This window comes from Onthophagus taurus, chromosome 7 (genome assembly GCF_036711975.1).
Source record: "Onthophagus taurus isolate NC chromosome 7, IU_Otau_3.0, whole genome shotgun sequence".
Taxonomy (NCBI): Eukaryota; Metazoa; Arthropoda; class Insecta; order Coleoptera; family Scarabaeidae; genus Onthophagus; species Onthophagus taurus.
This window is the reverse complement of record NC_091972.1, coordinates 35,698,719-35,715,548: the sequence shown is the minus strand read 5'-3', so window position 1 is coordinate 35,715,548 and position 16,830 is coordinate 35,698,719. Positions and strand designations below refer to the sequence as shown.

The window sequence follows — 16,830 nt, the reverse complement described above, 5'->3', positions numbered from 1 at the left end:
TTTTAAATATAATTCCAAATGTTTGATTGTTAATGATTTGATAAATACACTTGGAAATATCGTATCGCAAGACCGATATGAGATATAATGATAAGATATGCAATATTTCAAAGCAGATTTAATTAAGTTTTAATGTGCCACAAATAATTTTTTACTATCCATAAACACTGATGTTATGATTTTTTAAATCCAACTCTACAAACTTGCTTATGCATGATCATAAGAAATTTAAACAAATCGTATTTCAAGAAGATCTCAGAATTTAATTAATCACAATACATATTCGTATTTCCATAGATCAATGTCAAAAGAATAAGAAAATATCTCTGAGATATTGAGAGATTTTTCATTTCAGTAATGCAATATGCTAAATTGCGAGAAATTGATGAAAAGCTGTTAATAAAAAATACTGCTTAATTCATATTAGTGATAAAATTATAAGAGCTTTGAAAATTTTAGCTTATATCTTTTATTCTCTCTAAAATTAATCCGGACCTGTATTCTTCTCCACCCCATCTGTCGGGCGTCTGAAAGTCGGGAGTACAAAAGAGAGACGAAACAACTAAAAAGGGCTGATACTTTCAGTAAGCAAGAAGAGGAAAGGAGCCCCCAAAGGAAGTGGTACGGCACTCACTGTCAGCTTTTCTTGGGCACAACTTAATCTAGAGGAGGCATTCGCGCGCTGTCTGCCTACGGAGCAGGTTCGGTTGTTCTCTCAAAGAGCGATCCTTCCAACTTATTCTTCGAACGGTCGGTGTGCGTGCCGCGCGAAATCTCAAAACAAATTTATCACACACATACCCAAACAAAACAATCAGTGTCGATCACAGACATGACACTGAATCCAACAGCGAACAGTTCGACAGTGTTTTTATTTCTCGTTCTTTGTGGTTTTAAGGTGTAAAACGATTCCGTTCTTTTATAACTCTTTTTGAAAGATCGAAACGAACGATGTGACATGAACTTTTTTCTTGATCACTTTTCGATTTTACAAACTCTTCGTTTTTGAGTTTGTCGAGTGAGAAGAAAATTGGGGAAACAACCCGAAAAACAACGAGGTAAGTGATTCTCAAGACCTTCAACAATCCTAAAAAGGGAAACTATAAATCTTCTGCACCCTTTCTGTCCAGACAACATCTGTGTGCTTTTGTACATTCAGGATGTTCAGCTGTGTCTAGAATTAAAATAGAATTCCTAAATTTAGTTTGGGGTTTGCTTTAACGTTTTGTAACTTTTATTACTTTAAAAAAACTAAATTATATACAACATTTTTGGGATATACACTAAAATAGTGATCAATTTATTATGGATTTGATTTTAAAACATACACCGGAAATTGTGTTTAAATCAAAAACAAATTTGACCCTATTCGATGAGATATTTAATGATAAAGAGATGTAATATATTATTGTTAAACAAGAGTTATTGATTAGAATTGATGATGAAGTGGGTTGTCATTTTCAATAATAAATACCCTGTTGTTTTAATTAAGATTAATGAAGCCTGTACAGGGTCAGCCAAACTCGACGCCCCACCTCTTTTATGGGAAATGGGTAAAATTTTCGAAAAAAAAAATTATACCATTTTAAATAGTATCTTCTCAGCTTTAAGAAACATCAGACGTTACAAATTTTGGACGGCAACGTTAGGCGTCGCGACACATACAAATTTACTTTTTCAACGAACACATTTTTTTCTGTTTAGAAATAGGATGCCCATATAATTCTTAGCATTATTGAATGAAAAAGTTTTTTTATATCTCTAATAGTTTTTAATATATAGCGGGATACGTAAATTAACATTGATGAGCATCATTCTAGTAATTCTTCCATCATAGGTAGCCATGGATTGGAAATATATGAACATTTGTTAATTTGACTCAGTGTCAAATTTAGTCTTGCATTTGTTTCTTAAAAATGGCAAATCACCAGGAAAAGGTTGACATACTTTTAATTTACGGTGAAGCTCGCCGTAATTCAAGGGCAGCTTGGAACAAAATTTAAGAAAAAATACAGACGCGTTTTCCTGTAGGAAACATGTTCCTATTAAAAAAATCGTATGCAATAATGGCGTCGTAGCTGAAGTTTGTCAGTTTTTTGAACATAATCCTAGAGCATCTGTTAATATGGCAAGTTAACAATTAAATATTTGCTATTCCTCCATACGTCGAATACTTAAGAAGAACGGATATTTTACATACAAATTGAAGAACTTGCAGCTTTTAAATGAAGATAACCGCAATAAACGCATAGATTTTTTTAGCGGATATGGCCATATTGGAAGACTACAATAGAAGAATATATAATTACATTTTATGGACTCATGAGAGCCGATTTGTAAGTAATGGACTTCCAAATAGGCAGAATGAAAGATACTGGGCCACTGAAAATCTTAATGTGATTAATAAAGTCGAAAATCAAGGCCACTTTGGAATTAATGGCCATATTTTTTCGATTACAATTTTAATGGACCAATCTTTCTCCATTTCTTAGAAAATGAAGTGCCTGATTTATTACAAGATATACCTCTCATGCAGGAAAATGTATGGTTTCAAATGGATGGAGCGCCCTATCACAATTCTGCAATTGTTACGCAATATATGAACCGCGTATATCCTGAGAGATGGATAGGAAAATCTGGTCCAGTGCGTTGGCCAGCTAAGTCACCAGACCTAAGCTGCATGGACTTGTTTTTATGGGGCACAATCAAAAATATTGTATATAGTACTCCCAGAAACAATGTTGAACATCGTAAACAAAAAATTCGTGATACTCTTAGAAAAGTTACTCATAATGAAGTGAGAAGTCGCTTTCAGCCATCGAGATACATATAATTTACTGGAGTACGTGCTCACGATATTCGCTTGGTCGAGAAAACGGTCCGATTCGCCAGCATGTTCTCCCACCCTATAACGGCAAGAAATACAAATAGTACTAACTAATGGATATAATTCAGCATGAATTTATTCAATATTTACTAAGTAATTCAAATAATGTTATTCAATAATGATGAAAAATACCAAATAATACATATTTAAGTTATTATAGTTAGGAAAAAAAATAAAATAAATTTTACGTATGTTACATTGAAGCTTTTTGCCGTTATGGGGTGGGGGAGGCCGGATCGTTTTCTAGCTCAAAGCACGCACTCCAGTAAACATAGTATATCTCGATGCTTTCAGCACAGTTTGGAGGTGAATGACGGTCAGCTTGAGCACACTTTGTAGGTGCAACATATTATGTTTCTGTTGTTTTGATTTATTAAAAGGAAACAACAGAAACATTTTTAGTCCATGGCTACCTATGATAGAAGATATATCAGGATAACACTCGTCAATATTAATTTACATATCCCGCTATATATTAAAAACCATTAGAGATATAAAAAAACTTTTTCATTCAATAATGCTAAGAATTATATGGGCATCCTATTTCTAAACAGACAAAAATGTGTTCGTTGAAAAAATAAATTTGTCTACGTCGCGACACCTAGCGTCGTCGTCCAAAATTTGTAACGCCTGATGTTTCTTAAAGCTGAGAAGATACTATTTAAAATGGTATAATTTTTTTTTTCGAAAATTTTACCTGTTTCCTATAAAAGAGGTGGGGCGTCGAGTTTGGCTGACCCTGTACAAGAAGTTCAAGAACATGTTATATTTAAGTATCTCTATTAAAAGTAATTGGTATAAACAGAAATATATTTTTTTGGCTTTTGTATTTTAAATCGTTCTGTGCCTTTAAGGATCAGTAGCACCTGCCAGACTTGTGTTGGGGTTCTTTTTCTTTTATTTATATTATTCTTGGTCCAACTGGTCAAAAGGTATTGTTTTGAAATGGGTGTGGAGGGAAAGAGGGAGAAATTTCAAAGAAAACGTGCTCCATTATAAACCTTACGTAGAATTAGACCAGGTAGAGGCACCCGTGCAGTGATTTCCGCAGCCGATGACGAGTTCATTATTGCACGAGCACGTTTTGAACGTTATATCGACCCCAACCTTGAAGGTTCTTGGGTTGATACCTTCAAGGTCGGCCTAAATTTGCGACGACATTTATTGCATAACAACCAAAAAGATTACCAATGTTAATTCAAAGCAATTATGTGACGCAAATCAACCATTTTTGGTAAAGACAAATATAGATTTCCTCATCGATTCAATTAATCAATACAAAATTAAGATATATAACTAAAACATTTTCTTATTACAATAATTATTAATTCACCTTTTGTCAGGTAATTACAAGAGACAGCGACTTCCGCTCGGTTTTACGTTTAGTGATTTAAGTATAATTTGTCATCCTGTCATTATCTCATTTCATACACAAACGGTGTCCGTTTACAACAAATGCCTAGTTAATTATATAATCTAATCACACGATTAAGATTTTATAATTCAAAACGACAATCGTTCACGATAAAAACGTCTACATTCGAGATCGGATTTGTATTCAACGTGATTATTAGAATGGGATGGTAACGGATTGCATTTTAAAGTGGTTTCAGTTTTAGTCCGGTTGTTATTTTCTTTTAGACGGAAATAACTATGCATCATCACACTTTTATTTGAAAAATTTGTATAATTTATTTCAAATAAATTATCTATTTATTAATTCCTATTTATAAACATAGAGACGAATATATAACTTAATTCTAAAACGTTCTAAATAATGTAATGAAACGAGACATAACATATTGAAATCCGTAATAATGAGGGTTTTATTTGAGATATCAAGCGCAAAAATATCTCAATCTGTCCAAATGATATAAAATAATAAGTCGTGGTTTAGTGTTAAATGTTTAAACTATACAAATACCTCGATGATAAACACATTGCATGAAAATAATTTATATCACGTTAAAATTGTTATTATTTAGGCTTTCTTTTAAGATCGTACATGAAAATATCTCAATTCAAAAGATGTAGTTTAAGTCTGATTTTAGCAGATTTAATTTCTTCTTGGTAACCTGACCTGATCGATTTCGTATTATTTAAATAAAAGGCGTCAAATTGCCTTGAATTTCTTATTAATTAACCTTTCTTTTAAAATATTACACCTTGAAATATCTTGATTCTGCCAATAATTATGAAAAGAATTGAAATACATCACGATTTTCTCTTAACTTAATTATAAAAGTTCTAAATATTATAATGAAAGAAGGCATATCATTTTGAAATCCGTAATAATTAGGCTTTTATTTGAGATATCAAGCTCAAAAATATCTCAATCTGTCCAAATGATATAAAATAATAAGTGTTGGTTTAGTGTTAAATGTTTAAATTACACAAATACCTCGATGATAAACGTTTCATACATTGCATTAAAATAATTTATATCACGTTAAAATTGTTGTTATTTAGGCTTTCTTTTAAGATATCGTACAGGAAAATATCTCTATTCAAAAGATGTAGTCTAAGTTTGATTTTAGCAGATTTAATTTCTTCTTATTAACCTGACCTGATCGATTTCGTATCATTTAAATAAAAGGCGTCAAATTGCCTTGAATTCATTATTAATTACACTTTCTTTTAAAATATTACACCTTGAAATATCTTGATTCTGCCAATAATTATGAAAAGAATTGAAATACATCTCGATTTTCTCTTAGCTTAATTATAAAAGTTTTAAATATTATAATATAACAAGGCATATTATTTTGAAATCCGTAATAATTAGGCTTTTATTTGAGATATCAAGCGCAAAAATATCTCAATCTGTCCAAATGATATAAAATAATAAGTGTTGGTTTAGTGTTAAATGTTTAAACTATACAAATACCTCGATGATAAACACATTGCATGAAAATAATTTATATCACGTTAAAATTGTTGTTATTTACGCTTTCTTTTAAGATATCGTACATGAAAATATCTCAATTCAAAAGATGTAGTCTAAGTCTGATTTTAGCAGATTTAATTTCTTCTTAGTAACCTGACCTGATCGATTTCGTATCATTTAAATAAAACGCGTCAAATTGCGTTGAATTCTTTATTAATTTAGCTTTCTTTTAAAATATTGCATATTGAAATATCTTGATTCTGCCAATAATTATCAAAAGAATTGAAATACATCACGATTTTCTCTTAACTTAATTATAAAAGTTCTAAATAATGTAATGAAACGAGACATATCATATTGAAATCCGTAATAATTACGCTTTTATTTCAGATATCAAGCCCAAAAAGATCTCAATCTGTACAAATGATATAAAATAATAAGTCGTGGTTTAGTGTTAAATGTTTAAACTGCACAAATACCTCGATGATAAACGTTTCATACATTGCATTAAAATAATTTATATCACGTTAAAATTGTTGTTATTTACGCTTTCTTTTAAGACATCGTACATGAAAATATCTCAATTCAAAAGATGTAGTCTAAGTCTGATTTTAGCAGATTTAATTTCTTCTTAGTAACCTGACCTGATCGATTTCGTATCAATTAAATAAATCGCGTCAAATTGCGTTGAATTCCTTATTAATTTAGCTTTCTTTTAAAATATTACACATTGAAATATCTTGATTCTGCCAATAATTATCAAAAGAATTGAAATACATCACGATTTTCTCTTAGCTTAATTATAAAAGTTTTAAATATTATAATGTAACTAGGCATATTATTTTGAAATCCGTAGTAATTAGGCTTTTATTTGAGATATCAAGCGCAAAAATATCTCAATCTGTCCAAATGATATAAAATTATAAATCGTGGTTTAGTGTTAAATGTTTAAACAACACAAATACCTCGATGATAAACGTTTCATACATTGCATTAAAATAATTTATATCACGTTAAAATTGTTGTTATTTAGGCTTTCTTTTAAGATATCGTACATGAAAATATCTCAATTCAAAAGATGTAGTCTAAGTCTGATTTTAGCAGATTTAATTTCTTCTTAGTAACCTGACCTGATCGATTTCGTATCAATTAAATAAAACGCGTCAAATTGCGTTGAATTCCTTATTAATTTAGCTTTCTTTTAAAATATTACACCTTAAAATATCTTGATTCTGCCAATAATTATCAAAAGAATTGAAATACATCACGATTTTCTCTTAGCTTAATTATAAAAGTTTTAAATATTATAATGTAACAAGGCATATTATTTTGAAATCCGTAATATTTAGGCTTTTATTTGAGATATCAAGCGCAAAAATATCACAATCTGTCCAAATGATATAAAATAATAAGTCGTGGTTTAGTGTTAAATGTTTAAACTACACAAATACCTCGATGATAAACGTTTCATACATTGCATTAAAATAATTTATATCACGTTAAAATTGTTGTTATTTAGGCTTTCTTTTAAGATATCGTACATGAAAATATCTCAATTCAAAAGATATAGTCTAAGTCTGATTTTAGCAGATTTAATTTCTTCTTAGTAACCTGACCTGATCGATTTCGTATCATTTAAATAAAACGCGTCAAATTGCATTGAATTCCTTATTAATTTAGCTTTCTTTTAAAATATTACACATTGAAATATCTTGATTCTGCCAATAATTATCAAAAGAATTGAAATACATCACGATTTTCTCTTAACTTAATTATAAAAGTTCTAAATAATGTAATGAAACGAGACATATCACATTGAAATCCGTAATAATTACGCTTTTATTTGAGATATCAAGCCCAAAAAGATCTTAATCTGTACAAATGATATAAAATAATAAGTCTTGGTTTAGTGTTAAATGTTTAAACTACACAAATACCTCGATGATAAACGTTTCATACATTGCATTAAAATAATTTATATCACGTTAAAATTGTTGTTATTTAGGCTTTCTTTTAAGATATACTACAGGAAAATATCTCTATTCAAAAGATGTAGTCTAAGTTTGATTTTAGCAGATTTAATTTCTTCTTAGTAACCTGACCTGATCGATTTCGTATCATTTAAATAAAAGGCGTCAAATTGCCTTGAATTAATTATTAATTACGCTTTCTTTTAAAATATTACACCTTAAAATATCTTGATTCTGCCAATAATTATCAAAAGAATTGAAATACATCACGATTTTCTCTTAGCTTAATTATAAAAGTTTTAAATATTATAATGTAACAAGGCATATTATTTTGAAATCCGTAATAATTAGGCTTTTATTTGAGATATCAAGCGCAAAAATATCACAATCTGTCCAAATGATGTAAAATAATAAGTCGTGGTTTAATGTTAAATGTTTAAATTACACAAATACGTCGATGATAAACGTTTCATACATTGCATTAAAATAATTTATATTACATTAAAACTGTTGTTATTTAGGCTTTCTTTTAAGATATCGTACATGAAAATATCTCAAAAAATGTAGTATAAGCCTGGTTTTAGCTGATTCAATTTCTTAATTAAGCTTTCTTTTAAAATATTATACATTAACATCTTGATTCTGCCAATAATTATCAAAAGAATTGAAATACATCACGATTCTCTTAACTTAATTATAAAAGTTCTGGATACTATAATGAAACAAGGCATATCATTTTGAAATGCTTCATAATTAGAGCTGACTCTATAATTGCTGATAAATACCATATATGATATGAAGTTTGTGTTTATCTTAAATCATCAAATTCTCAATGATACATTTCCTTACAGTGCATTGGGCTTAGTCTGAAAATGTAATTAGTTTACACAAGAGTTAGAGAACTTAAAACTAGTGTAACTCCTAAGAGAACCATGATTTGGTCTAAAATTTCCTGTTGTTCAAAATCAGAACTCATTATAATCTGACTGATTCTCGTTAGTTGGTGATTTTATTTTCTCTGATTCCTGAACAACTTATTTTAACACGTTCGCTACCGGCGTCCAGTCTATTGGACGGAGAGGTTTTTCGTGGTTAATCGCGTCCAGTTTGCTAATTTACTGCTGTGTTTAGTTAGTTGTAGTCGTATTTCTTGTATAAGAACAATGAGGGCAACTAAGAATGTAGCAGTTCCTGGGTAAGTACAAATACTGCTTTGTTTGAAACTGTAAAAATAAAGGATTCTGTGTTATGGTTAGCCTTAGTACGCGAAATACAAGGGCAAGATATCAAGACCATTTACAACGACGAAAAAGAAAGCTTACTGAACCTGAGTTAGAGTACATTGTTGACCATTTATCAGAAATTTCGAATTTATATCGAATTTGGGCAATAACGCCAAACCTATCGATTACTTCAGATTATTCTTTGACGATGATATAATAAATAAAGTTGCAGAAAATATGTAATAGATAATGATCAAGAGCATTTCCACATGTTTTCAGTCGTAACGGAGCTACTAAAAGACTATTTGGATAAAGGGCATGAAATATAGTGTCCGGCTAGCAAAATATTTGTTCAAAAAAAAAAAGACGAAACTTGTAGGAATTTTGCGAAAATTTAGAAAGGGAAATCCGAAGCAATTATTTCAAGAAGAAATTAAGAAAGGAGAAGCTGTATGGAAAAGAAAAGGTTCAGTGTTAGTTACATACTGGAATGATTAGAGATTGGTGGCTATGATATCAACAATGCATAAGCACCGAATGGTAGAAGCAATAAATAGAAAAGAAAAACAAGTAAGAAAACCAGTGATAGGCAGAACAGACCAGATGATGGGATATTATTCAAATCATAAGATGCCCAATGTGGAATGCCTATTACATATATTAGAAGGAAAGAGGTACAACCCAAATTGACCTCTTGACGTTCAGAGAAGAAGTTATAAAGGCTATGCTACAGGTTAATGATGGATGACCCAATATACTAGGTCAACCACAGACCAACAATCAGAATTCCATTATTTGGAGACAATCGGCAGTGTAGCAGAGGTAGACTATACAAGAAATAGAAATATAACTGCCCGATATGTTCAGAAAACCCTGGTTTATGCGTAGATCCATGCTTCTGGCACAGTGCACAATAATTATGTTTTGTAATATTTTGGGTTAGTATTCATTTTGGTTTGTATAGCACATTACGTTGTATTTAGAAAACGAAAACAGAGACTTTGAAGAAATTCAGGTATGTCCAGTTAACTGGACGTTGGTACAGAAATTAGAAATTCAAAGTCCAGTAAACTAGACTAGGTCTTTTATTAGAAAAATTTAGCAAAAACGTCATATACAAAAAAACCAACATGTAAGTAACACAAACCTGAATCTCGAAATCAAAGAAACTACGAATGGTACACGGGAAAAAATTACTGCAGAAGGCACGGTAGCGAACGTGTTAACATTCATTTCATTTCAATTATACATTATAGTATGCAGTAACTGCAGACATAAACAAGATATTCTTATTTAGACACTTAAAATGCGACTAAATAGCTATGTGGGAGATAACCTAACTCAGGAACGTCTGTAGTTGGAATTTCATTAATTAAGGCGTAAGGCTGTGCATTAACTTTCTGTTCTTAGTCATGCATTTTACAAACCTACGCTAATAAATTCTCAATCAAATTCTCTCTCTCTATTTATAGAAATACTGAAGATTTGTAATGATGGAGATTCTTAACAATTTCCATGCTGAACTAAAGATTAGTAAGAATATCCAGACGTTACAATAAGTCTAAGAGGATTTTTAAAAACTTTAATATTAATACAGTAGATCTAAGGCATTATAGAGAATTTATAACAAAATTTAAGGATATTTAGGCATGCCTAACGCTTTCCAAGAATGTTTTGATATTTACCAAAACCCTTTCGATATTTTCCTTCGAGAGTTTAGAGATGTTTATAGATATAATTAAGTGTTTCTAAAGAATTTTTAGACATTACAAGGTTTCCAAGAATATCAAACAAATTCCACGAAGTTCTAATAATCTGTAAGGTTATCCAGTTATTTCTACGAATATATAGAGATATTTCTAAGGAAATCCAAATGATCTTTAAGGTTTTTCAAAGATATTTAAGAGCTTCTTATGATTTTATAGGGTTTCGAGAGATTTTAAAAGAATTTCCAAATAATTTATACAAATAATCAAGGATCTCAATAAATTGAACTCAATTTTTTCAATGAATAAAATCAGATTGAAGTAATTTTTTTATTCCATTGCCAAAATGAGGATTGTTTGTACTACATCGCAATTAGTAATCAAAGTTTTATAAAATAAACCCAGTGACCAATTAATGTTTTGGATTTTCATTTCAACTTTGGGCGTTTCCATGCTTAACTTTTTTTACAATCATCTTTGCCACTTTCGAAAAAAATCGAGCTTTCTTAGAAGCCGAAGAAATTCGGGATTGCAATTAGTGAAGTCGCTTTAAGTCATAACATACTCACAGTTTCCTCAATAATTTGTCTTATATCTCTGAAATTCTTTCCAACTCAATTTCGTATTAATTATTTATGGAGATACATATTTAGTGAGGATAATTGAAAAGAGCAGAACCTAAGTTTATAACAAATATTAGTGATGCAACTTTTGAGGCGTGGGCCTGAGAAAAGTGAAAGTAAACAAAAATTTTCGAAATAAAAAATGGTATACACCGGAAGTGACCTTTTGTCTTGTGAAGTCTAACTTTTGTATCAATACATAGAAACGAAGTACCATGAAATATACCAACACACAATGAATCATTACGTTGTCTGCTAAGAAAAAGAACTGATCTCTGTGACCACCAACTTATCATCTTAAGCAGTATCTCTTACTTCAACAAGATCATCAACACTATTTATTATCGTGGAATGCTGTACTAGTTCTCTAACTATTTTCCATAAACGAATAAAGTTTCCAAAATTTACTCTATATTCGTATAGAATTTCTGTACTTATCCTTCAGTATCTTTGTTAGTCAGATTATTATTATGTCGTGTTTTTTGTTTCAATAAGATATCGCTTATTCAGGATCATAAAAGAAGCCAAGATTACAAAAACGTTAATATAGAACAGAGATTTTCCGTAGATGAAATAATATTAAATAATTCTCGGAATATCTTCGGTTTGCGATTCGAATTGACTTAATATTTGTGTACCAATGATATCGTTAACATCTCCAAATATAGATGATGTGTGAGGTGATTTAAATAAAACAGACTTTTTATTACATAAACTACATGAATATTTTTTCAAGTCTACAGTGCATTGTCCCCACAAATCTTCATTTAGACTCGTGTGGACCGTCAACGTCTTATTGCGAGTCTTATAATAGCCCCATAAATACCGAACACGATGTCTCTTGTTGTTCGTTCTCCACCGGGCAATGTTATGAAAGCAAATTTGTCTCTCCGCGGCGGAGTCTCTTGTTTACGGTCGTCAACTGCAAATTTATAAACGGATTTCGCTCGTTTGTTCAACACGGATTTGGTAATTGAAGACGAAACGTTGTCAAAACAAATCCGTTCGGATCGTAAATTCGTCAGTATTGCTCATATGCATACATTTTGTGAAATTAATACCGAGAATCAGAGTTTTCATCGTATTCGCGATGTAACTGTATAACTGTATTTTATTGATATTTATTTATCGATAGAATACGTGTGGTTTTGCACGTATTTTTGTTTCTGTTGAAATATAAATTTATTTTAATAATGATTTACTCCTAAATTGGATGGATTTGATTTTTGTTTATTGGGAACCAATCCAAGATAACGAAAAATTATTTGATAATTTTATTAAAAAATTGATAAACTTTTAATCATTTATTTGTTTTAATATGTTAATTAAATATACGATTATATCGTAATCGACTACGGAATATAATGGCATATTTATTGCTAAAAAGTCTTCGTACTGAGAATACTGGGGTATTGATTTTCTGAAAATAGCGTATTGTTTGCTGAAATCAGTTTGCACCTTGGCAATAATTCAATGTACACTTTAGAGAAGGAAAATGGGAAAATTCGTTTGTCAGATTGATTCTATAAATTAGGGTATGTTTAGGCAATATGGACATCGAAGAACAATGACTTCAAAAACTATTGGATATGGTATACATCTTTATACTGACAATCCTAGCATATTGGTTTCTGAAAGCTTAAATATATAGAGTTAACATAAGTACCTACAGCTTCGCACATGGATAGCTGAAACGAGTCTACTTCTTCAGAATACTTGAACATAAAGTATTGAAAATTCTGAAAATTAGATAATGTTTACTGAAACCCGTCTATATCTTGATTTATGCTGGTAAGCAACCTGAGGGATCATCAAAATAGATAATTTAGGAGTGTAGTGGAAAGAATTATTGAACCAATGACAATTGGTTTTGCTTGATTCCTTCTGGTTCTGCTGCTTCTAAATTTGCTATATAACTGCATACTAACACTTGGCACCTTAATGCAAAATAAGAAAGGATTTCATCACAGTTTATTCAAAATAAAGTTTCTATATACCATGTTTGTCTTCAATAAAAAACCATGGTTTGTTACAATATAAACTAAGACAAAATGTAAATTTTTCATAGGTAGATAATCATAGATGTTTCATTGAAAATTTAGTTACCATATAGATATATACTTTACATAGGTGTTACATAAAATATATTATCACTCATCGATTAGTTCACTAGACAAAAGTGTTTCATAATTACCACTCTTACTAAATTTATTTTCTTGTTTTGTCTTCTCAATGTTATAAGTCGTCTCAATGCTTTACAGCAACATGATCAAGTGATTTTCATGGATTTCTTTTTTATGGATTACATTCTTTTGACTAATTATAAAGAATATTTATGCCTAACTCTTTTGACCATCATGTAATGGTCTCTTTACTAAAAAAAGTTCCCATTTTGATATTTCAGCCATTCTGGTTTTATGTTTTGTTGTAACTAATCTTGAATTGATTATGGGTTATATTTGTTTAGTTAATTATGAACAATTTTCATGTATAATATTTTTCTTTTTCGGTTTTAGTTTTTGAATAATGTTGGAGTTTTATCGTGGAAACCCTTCATTGTGATATTTCGGCAATTTTCTCTTTGTTTTTCAAAAATCGTAATTGATACTCTTGAATAGATTGTACATAAGGATTTATGGGTTTATTATGAACAATTTCCGTACAAAACCTTTTTCTCCATCGATTTTAGTTTTTGAATAATGATTTATTAATTTACAGAAAACCATCCATTTAGATATTTTGTTGATTTTCGCCTTGTTCCTAGACAATCTCCATAACCTATTTGGAACTGATTATTTATGAGGTTTTATTGGTTCATTGTAAGCAATTTTCATGCTTAACGTTTTTCTCTCTCTACTAGTATACTTTTTGAGTGATGATGAATTACTGTAATGAAAATCTTCCATTTTGATATTTTTACGTTTTTTGTTCTGTTTTTAGAAAATCATAACAGCCAATTTCGAAGTAAAAATGGATTATCTTTGTTTGGTTGATTATGGACAACTTTCATACAAAACAGTTTCTTCCATCGGTTTTAATTCTTGAGCAACGATGGATTTCTCGAAAGAAAACTGCCCATTTTGATAATTTGTTGATTTCCGCCTTGTTCTTAGACAATCTTTGTAACTTATTTGGAACTGATTATGGATGAGCTTTTATTGATTTATTATAAGCAATTTTCAAGCATAACGTTTTTCTGTATCTGGTTTATTTGAGTGGTTATGGATCATTCTGATGAAAATCTTCTATTTTGATGATTTTCTCTTTATATTTAGCAGATCGTTACAGCTAATCTTGGACTAATTATGGATTATCTTTGTTTGGTTTATTATAAACAATTTTCATTCAAAATGTTTTTCTCCATTGGTATTAGTATTTGAATAACGATTAATAAATTTAATGAAAACCCTCCATTTCGAAATTTTGTTGATTTTCGCCTTGTTCCTAGACAATCTGTACAACTTATCTGGAACTGATTATGGATGAGGTTTTATTAACCTATTATAAGCAATTTTCATCCATAACGTTTTGTTTTATCTGTTTTACTTTTTGAGTGATGTTGGAATTTTTAGTGAAAATCTTCCATTTTAATATTTTGACGACTTTCTCTTTACTATTAGATAATCGGTATAGCTGTCTTTGAATTGGTTATGGCTTATCGTTGTTTGGTTTACTATGGACAATTTTATCCATAATATCTTTTTCCATCCCTTTTTAGTTTTTTAGCAAAGATTGATTTTTACATTGAAAATCCTCCATTTAATATTTTTACTATTAACTTTTAGTTTCTAGAAAATCTTTATAGGATGACTTAAACTGTTTATGAATAAAGTTTATTTGGATCATTATGAACAATTTATGCACTACATCTTTCTCCATCCCTTTTAGTTTTTGTGTGTTGATTTATAGTTGTATTGAAAACCTTCAATATTAACATTTTGGCAATTAACGTTTTATTTCTAAGTAATCTGAATAGCATGATTGAAGTTGATTATAAATAAAGTTTTTTTGGATCATTATGAAAAATTTTTATACACAACATCTTTCTCCATCCCATTTAATTTTTGAGCCATGATTAATGTTTATGTTGGAAACCTTACATTTTAATATTTTCGCAATTAAAGTTTTGTCCCTAAAAAGAATTTTGTAGTATAACTTAAAGTGATTATAGATAAGGCTTTTTTGAATAATAAAGTACAATTTTTATGCATATCATCATTCTTCATCCCTTTTGGTTCTTGAGCAATGATTAATATTTATACTGAAAATCTTCTATTTTAATATTTTGACAATTAACGTTTTATTCCTAAAAATCTAATAACATGATGATGACACTTAAAATGATTATGGATAAAGCTTTCTTGGATTGTTACAAACAATTTTGATGAATAACATCTTTCTGCATTTAGTTTTTGAGTAATGATTTATAGTTGTATTGAAAACCTTCAATATAAATATTTTTGCAATTAACTACTACTGTTTTTCTAACTAATGTGAATAACATGACAAAAACTGATTATGGAAAAAGTTATTATGCACCATTATGAACAATTTTTATGCATAATATCTTTCTCTTTCCCTTTTAGTTTTTGAGCAATTATTATTTTTGCAATTAACGTTTTGTTCTTAGAAAATCCTTGCATTACTTGAACTGATTATAGATAAAGTTTTTTGGTTCATTATGAACATTTTTTATATATATTATCTTTCTCTCAACATTGATAAATGTTGCTATTAAAACCCACTTTAATTATTTATGATGTTTTTAGAATTTCACATATAATACGTTTCAATATTTCTATAAATACAGTTGTTAAAAGATTACAAGTGGAACAATCAAGTTCAACAACTTTAAGTAGTTCTCTTGAACCCCTCAAAAACATTTCCCTCGTAACTTAAAATCTTAAACCATATTAAAACAAAATAAAAATTCTAAGAACACTTTAAATACCAAAACGATTGCGCACACAAACTGGTTTAAGTAACTCATTTAAAAACTCTTATTGATAAAATCCCATCCAGTTCAAAATAAACTCCAAAACTAATGGATGTTTTAGATAGGAGTTTTTAAAGCCAACCACTGCAAACGTCTGCTTATCTAAATAGTAGAGATAAATTATAGTATTTTCAAAAGTACAATAAGAATCATTGTGGGATAAAGACTCAGACCAGCAGTCGGTTTGTTTATGACGAGAACAAAATGCCATCAGTGAAGATTGTTATGAGGAGTTAATTATAGCGTTAACGTAATTGCAACAATAATAATAAATAAAGATAATAAATAAAAAGTGTCTGTGAACAATTTTAATTTTTGAAAAAATATCTTTGCGTATTCGCTTATCTTTCAGTTAACAAGTTTAGTTAACAACGTTCCAGTGTGTTTGACAATTTGAAAAGTAAATAAGTTAATAAGTACTATTTGTGTTTTAATTCTTATTTGATTTTCTTAATATTATTTTTGAGATTAAATTTTATCTAGGAATTTAAATTTAATACGTAACTCTGTCGTTAATATAATTTGGCAACTTTGCTTA

The 16,830-nt window shown here is 29.6% G+C and overlaps 1 protein-coding gene across 1 annotated transcript in view; it reads left to right on the top strand.

Moving 5' to 3' along the window:
• The first annotated feature begins 672 nt into the window (after nucleotides 1–672).
• Nucleotides 673–16,830, top strand: part of LOC111423929 (growth arrest-specific protein 1-like) — a 28,390-nt gene continuing 12,232 nt past the window's right edge. The window contains exon 1 of the mRNA XM_023057328.2: nucleotides 673–1,058. The gene's annotated coding sequence lies outside the window, so the exon portion shown is untranslated. The remainder of the gene's footprint in view (nucleotides 1,059–16,830) is intronic.